The sequence below is a fragment of the Capra hircus genome, chromosome 9 (genome assembly GCF_001704415.2).
Source record: "Capra hircus breed San Clemente chromosome 9, ASM170441v1, whole genome shotgun sequence".
Taxonomy (NCBI): domain Eukaryota; kingdom Metazoa; phylum Chordata; class Mammalia; order Artiodactyla; family Bovidae; genus Capra; species Capra hircus.
Window position 1 is genome coordinate 30505732 of NC_030816.1, and position 7499 is coordinate 30513230.

The window sequence follows — 7499 nt, forward strand, 5'->3', positions numbered from 1 at the left end:
TGCAAAGGTTGCGTTTTCTCCATATCCTCTCTAGCATTTACTATTTATAGAGTTTTTGATGATGGTCATTCTGACTGGAGTGAGGTGATACCTCATTATGGTTTTGATTTACAATTCTCTAAGAATTAGTGATGTTGAGCATCTTTTCATGTACCTGTTAGCCATCTTTATGTCTTCTTTGGAAAAATGTCTATTCAGGTCTTCTGCCCATTTGTTGATCCAGTTGTTTGTTTTCTTGATTTTGAGTTGCATGAGCTGTTTGTATTTTTTGGATATTAATCCCCTGATGGTCGCATCATTTGCAAATATTTTCTCACATTCCATAGGTTGTCTTTTTGTTTTGTTGATGGTTGTTTTTGCTGTGCAAATACTTTTAAGTTTCATTAGGATCTATTTGGTTAATTTTGCTTTTATTTCTTATGGTCAGTTAATCTACAATAAGGAGGCAAGAACATACAATGGAAAAAGAAAAAAACAGCCCTTCAACAAATGGTGCTAGGAAAGCTGAACAGCTACATGTAAACCAATGAAATTAGAACATGTCCTCACACCATATACAAAAGGAAACTCCAGATGGTTTAATGACCTAAATGTGAGACGTGACAACATTAAGTTGCTAGAAGAGAACATAGGCAAAACACTCTTTTACATAAATTGTAGCACTATTTTCTTAGATCAGTCCCCAGAGGAAAAAGAAATAAAAGCAAAGCTACCTTAAATGATCTGTGTCTCCTCTCTCGCTAAGAAGATGAGAAAGGCTCCCTCAGTCCCTAAGCAAACACTGTAACTCCCGAGCAGTTCTCTTGCCTGCATGAGAACTCCAGTGTCTTACGTGTTTCGTCCTTCCTCTCCACTCTTCTTTGCACTGACACTCACAGCTAGTCCTTGTGACTGTTAATCAGCCGTCTGGGGCTATTTTAAAATATTTCTGCTTTGGTGTACAAGTCACACTCTTCTCGCATCCATTGCTGCCTTTTCCAAAGGGGTTATGTCAAAGGAAATTCAATACCCACTTTTCTCATTGTTTGCTCACTCATCAAAAGACCAGTGCTATTTGATACTTCAGAAGATTATTTTCCCTGTTAGGTGATGTGTCAAGGGAAAGGAAGCTGGCCCTGGCGTCAGGTGACTGAGTTTTGTTCCCAGTTCTGCGCTTGACTCAATGCATGCCCTTGGGCAAGTCACTGAGCCTCTTCGTGCTGCGGTCTCTGGGGATGAAATCTGCCAACTGCATCATGTGAGTTTGAACCTTAGTGGCCTCTGGGATAAAAATAGGAGGGAGCCAGGTGTCCACGTGGGCTCAAACTGATGGGAGGAGAATGACCATGGGAACTCAAAAATGTCCTTGACCTGCAAACTCTAACAGAGTCAGGATTCATCGTTGCCCTTGGGCATTTGTCCAGTGGCCCGTGGGGTCGATTCTAGTACTTGAATTTTTCCAGAGAAAAGAAGGAACTGCAGTAACCTCCCAGTTTGTATATTCTCTCTGCTCCGTGTCCCCACACCTCTGTACTTCCCCTGCCGTGATACTCACCACTCATTGTTGCTATTTGCTTGATCACTTGCCTCCTGGACTGGGAGCTACTTGAGGAAGGGGATCCTGTCTGCCCCATGCAACATTGTACCCTCAGTATCAAGCACATGCCTGGCAAACAGAAGTCATGCCAGTAATATTTGCTGAATGGATGAATACAGCCACAGAGAATACCCCACTTCTGCTTCACTGAGGTGGCATATTCCTAGCCAAGGTGTGGTGGGATCTGATCAACCCCATCTCTCCACAGCCCCACCTAGATGTAACAATGAAAGGTCTCAGACCAAGTGCTATGACACATATGTATTCATTAGTAAGAAGATCTGCTGCTGCTGCTAAGTCGCTTCAGTCGTGTCCGACTCTGTGTGACCCCATAGACGGCAGCCCACCAGGCTCCCCCGTCCCTGGGATTCTCCAGGCAAGAACACTGGAGTGGGTTGCCATCTCCTTCTCCAATGCATGAAAGTGAAAAGTGAAAGTGAAGACGCTCAGTCATGTCGACCCTCAGCGACCCCATGGACTGCAGCCCACCAGGCTCCTCTGTCCATGGGATTTTCCAGGCGAGAGTACTGAAGTGGGGTGCCATTGCCTTCTCTCAGTAAGAAGATCTAAAAATGTTCAAACAGCTGGTTCTGTAAGCAGAGAAGTCGCAGCTGCCTGACCTTTTAGGTGCTCTGTCCACACTTTACATGAAAAGTTCTCTCGAGAGTGACAGGACAATATTCTAAAGACCGGATTTTAGTTAGCATCAGGCAAGCAGAATTTTCTGAAATTGTGGATGAGCACAGGACAAGTTCCAAAGCATGCCTCTGATGCCATTCTGAAAGGTGAGTGGTAAAGGTCTGGCTAGAATCTTATTCTCAGCTATGTAGTAGAGAGTATATCCCTGATGTTTTAGCCAAAGCTCATGTCTTGAACACCAGTGAGATTCAACAGTAAAAGCCCGTTTATAATATCCTTTATGTTAATTAACAGATCACTATTTTTGCCAACAGAAGCCATTGCTGTTATTTATTTTGCTAATTAGCCAAGCTTTGCTGTTGATTCCAGATAAAGATGGTTAAAACTCTTGGGGCAACCACCTGAGTATGTTTTTATGGTGATCTAATGAATGCAGCAGAAGCAGCTGAGACTTTTAAAGAGCAATTGAAAAGGCCCCTGAGACCCTGCTCTTTGAAAATGAAGAGAAGAGTAGCAGGGCCCCCTCTCCTCCTCACTAGTCTTAGTGTGCCTGCCAACACTCAGGGCGATTTGGTCTACTCGCTGGCTTCCCTGGGTGGACCTCGGTCTGGAGGTTGTAACTGGGAGTAATTTACCTTCTGATTTCCTTTACGATCTCCTTAGATGAGTAGGCAATTTTGAGCCCAGGGGGTGATATCAGATGGGCCCTCAGAATCTTTTTGTTCTACTGATCATGGAAGGTTCTTCACATTTCTCCTTTTTTTCCTGATACTTAGAGCAAAGGTCAGCTGAAAAGTCATCTGTCATGGCTACCCCAATTCTGTACAAACTCCTGTCTGTTCCCACGTTCTCTAGCCCCTAAGCTGCGGACATGGATGCCCTGCTGACCCCTCCACACCGGCCGGGAGCCCAAGTTATGTCATGGGTGGAGGTCCCAATTTATTTGTGTTACTACTGACTCTTTGTGTTATGGCAGCTGATATCCTGGAGAAGGCAATGGCACCCCACTCCAGTACTCTTGCCTGGAAAATCCCATGGATGGAGGAGCCTGGTGGGCTGCAGCAACTTAGCAGCAGCAGCTATCCTCAGAGTTGTATCCATGTGCTCCTCTACATGTACACATGTGTGCCTCATGCATGTTTCAGAAGAGTGAGCCTCTATCATGGGTGTCTGCTTAGCACTCCAGTTCCTCACTGGGTTTAGTGGTTTTCTCTGAACTTCGACGACATGGAGATCCTGTCCTACTTTTGGTGATCCTCCCTGAAGGACTAGAACCTATCCTGGTTATGATAAAACCTCTCGCTGATTCTCAGCGGACCAATCACCCAGAACCATACCATCCTGCCTGACTGGCTACCATGAACCCCTCTGGATACAATACACAGGCTGAAGCGGCTAACTCCTCTGCTTATTGCCCTCCTGGCTGTCCCTAGGGGTGGAGCCCTGCTGACATAGAGGTTCCCCCACCCCCAATCCTACCTAATTTGGGGTTCTTTTTCCCACACCTGTGTTGCCAAGTTTGCCTAGTGAATTTGGCTCATAGTGTTATCACAGGATAGAGTTAGTTTCATATGTCTCTCTCTCTGGGGTAAACAAATTATTCGCATTTATGTGTCATTCCCACTAACCCTGCAAGGGGAAACCCAAAGAAGAATCTTTAAGTTGTGAAGCTTTGTCCTGTATGACCCCACCTCTGCAGCTGGTCAGTTTAGGGTGGACACTCAACCAACACGCAGCCAATCAACAGTCTGGTCAGCAACTCATTACATAACCTGGCAGACACACGAATGTGTATAAAAACTGGGTTAATCCCTGTTTCTTTATTGGAAATTTAAACAGGGAAATGTCAATAGAAGAAGATTGGTAGGATGCTTAGAAACAAGAAAGTAAGAATTGAGGCCACAATGAGTCATAATGAGCCCAAAGTACAAAATATTGAAGCTATGAGCAAGCAGAAGTAATGGAGGAGAGAAGAGTTTCAAGCCCAGCAGAGACTGAGCTGCATGTGGGCATGACCCTCCAACTCCTGCCATGGAGCCCATGGTCTCCTGAAACTAGAGCAGCTTCCCAGGGCCAGGGCCAGGATGCCCCCTCTGGTGCCAGTCCCTGGCTGTTGGTGAAAGACCAACCCCATTAATGCTCCACATTTAGTTTTACCAAAAAAAAAAAAAAAAAAAAAAACCCACACACACAAATTTTTTTTTCCTCCTGAGCTAGCGTGCCTTAATCTGCTCCTTATGACTCCCCTCCTGTGTACTTTACCATATTCTTTCTGTGTGGAAAGATGGGGGCCTGTAGCTTTTTACTCCTAATGCTATGTATAGTAAATAATCAGTTCTCGGGAAATGAATACTGAATAAGAGAACTTTTGAAAGCCCAATGAACAAACAGGTTCCTGCAATTACTGTCTTAGGTTGCAATATCTTCAGTTTGGCTCTCTCAAAGTTGAACAAATGATGCCACGTTTCCTAGTACCCACCCACCTCTTCCCCAAGCCCTTCCTATTCCATGAGGTTAGAGACACACTGCTAATTTTTTAAAATATCAATCCTTAATCAGATTTTAAAATCACCCTCAAGAAGGTAAATTCTCCCATCCTATTCTCAGTCTAGTTTGTTGAACTAACCAACACACACAGACATGGAAATAGACACATATAAACACACACGTGCAGAGGAATTAAAGTGTTGTGATTTTGGATGGTACTCCATATTTTTAGTACCCAAGCTTGTGGTTCCAACTGATTCACCTAAAAATTAGCCAGAACTGGTTTGAGATCATCTTCCTATTTGGAAGTTATTTATCAATTCACTCTGTGGTAATTTTGAAGAACAGTTAACTTATTATAAGAAAGCAGGAAACTTTTTTCCCCAAAGAAATAAAAATTAGTTAGCTTATAAGGAGAACTTATAACTAGAGCTATGGAAAATTATTTACTGTAGGAGGAATATGTATTGATCCCCAATACAGCGATGAAAGCCATGGTCCCCTCTGGCGTCTATCAGTCTATTGGTGGGGACTTTTCTGTCTGCTTTGCCCCACTATTCAGAGACCAGTGATAGCTTTCACTGGTTGGCAGGAATCGGGAGAGGGAAGTCATGCCTGACAAGGCTCAACGAATGTTTACTGTAAAGTACCAGATATTTTAGGTTCTGCGAGTCTTATGGTCTCCATCACAGCCACTTCCATCTGCCCTTGGAGCACGAAAGCAGCCACAGACAATATGTAAATGAATGGGTACTGCTGTGTTCCAATAAAACTTTATTTATGGTCACTAGATTTGAATTTTATGTAATTTTCATATGTCACAAAATCTTCTTCTTCTTTTGATATATTTTCAGCCATTTAGAAATGTAAGAGCCATCCTTACCTTGCGGGCTGTACCAAAACAGGATGCAGGTTTGAGGTCCCTTCTTCCCGCCCTTCATGAGTACTTGGGTTCAAGGTATGAAATAGATGCCTCAAATAAATGTGGGGGGCCTCAGGATAGACAAGTCTTGGGCTCTCCCCCCATCCACCAATGTGAGTCCTGGGGAGGCTGTGAGCCTCCTACCGGAGCTTCATGTCCCCCATGGTTCAGGAGCATCAGAGCAGCAGTGGCGGGTCTCTCTTCTCAGCCCAGCCTTCTCTGAACTGCTGGCTGCAGTCAGCCTCCCCAACAGTCTCTTCAAACCAGGACTTGGAGGACTGCTTTTTTTTTCATCTTTCAAAAACAATTCATTTATTTGTAATTGAAGGATAATTGCTTTACAGTGTTGGATTTGTTTTGAAGAGAGTGTTGGGAAGGCTGACTGCAGCCAGCAGGTTCAGAGAAGGCTGGACTGAGAAGAGAGACCCGCCCAGACCCCCAGCCAGAGGCGATGGCAGGACAGGGGACTTCAGCAAGGACTGCAGAGGCACGGCTGATGCCCAGAGGCCCTGTGGGTGAGGGTGTCCCCAGAGGGGAAGCGGCCTTCTTCCACTCCTCCGGGGCCCTGGAGCTGATGAGGGCCATGGGGGGCTATATCTGGGGGTGGGGGGCCTCTTCATCTACTTGTGCTGGAGGGACCGGGGACCTGCATGCTCTGAGCTCCCCAAGGCCAGAACTGAAAGAGACCTGGGACTAGTGGGTCTTCTTAGCAGCACCACCTGCCTTTCCTCAGAGAACATTCTAAATCCACGTACAAGGAGCAGCACTGAAACCAAAGCCATGCCTTACCACAGGACAAGGAGGGCTTCCCAGGTCAGCTGCAGAAGGCCTGGGCATGCAAGGGGCTGTACATTCCGTCTGAGAGAGGGGTCACTGGGCAGTGACAGGAAACTCACCAGCCCTGGTGGGCGGGATGCTGCCTGTGGGGCACTGACATCACCCTGGAGACAGGCTGCCTTGGGGAAAAGCGCCTCACTCTGCAGTTTAGCATCCTAGGCCAAGCAGAGCTCCTGTGAGCAGGGCTGTGATCTCAAGGGGGTTATTCCAGAATCCTGCCAGGGTACCTGTTGAAACTCAGAGCCAGAATGAGCATTGGAAACAATGCAGCTGCCTGCCATTTGTTTATTCTGATGAAAAGCAAGGCTGTTGCTTTCTTTATGACTAAGTTCCTTTCAGGAGAAGGCAATGGCAACCCACTCCAGCACTCTTGCCTGGAAAATCCCATGGACGGAGGAGCCTGGTAGGCTGCAGTCCCCGGGGTCACACAGAGTCGGACACGACTGAAGTGACTTAGCAAGTTCCTTTACCTGCCTTATGGTTATATTGCATTTATTTAATTCTCCCAGCCTCTCCATATCCAGAGTTTTTCCTGCTGCTGAAATCCAGTCTGTAGAAACTAAACATTGTAGAGTAGATATGAAATTTACAGAACCACTGTAGTCTGGCATCTCAGATACTTAAAAAAAAAAAAAAAAGGCAAGCATTTATTTCTATAGAATTGAACTTACCAATTCAAGATAACTTCTGTTTTAAAACTCAGATGCTTCTGAATAAATAGTCAATTTCTGGATTTTTTGCCTCCTTCTCCTTGGAGGCCATCCCAGTTCCTGTGCAGAGGGAGAGAGGGCACCGTAGTCCCCTAGCACTGGTGGGAGGAAGCTTCTGGATCATCGCCATCCTCTGTCCACCACCCACCCCCCCAACTAGCATCTATTCAGCCAGAATGTGTCATGTCTGGTCCTTATAACCGTGGACTGGCATCCACCATTCATGCCCCCAGTCCCACCATGGCTTCCGGTCAGCAGGCCTCCAAGTGCACTTCCTCCTGATTCCCATCTCAGGCTCCTTTGGCTCTGCAAGCTGGCTGTACTTGGT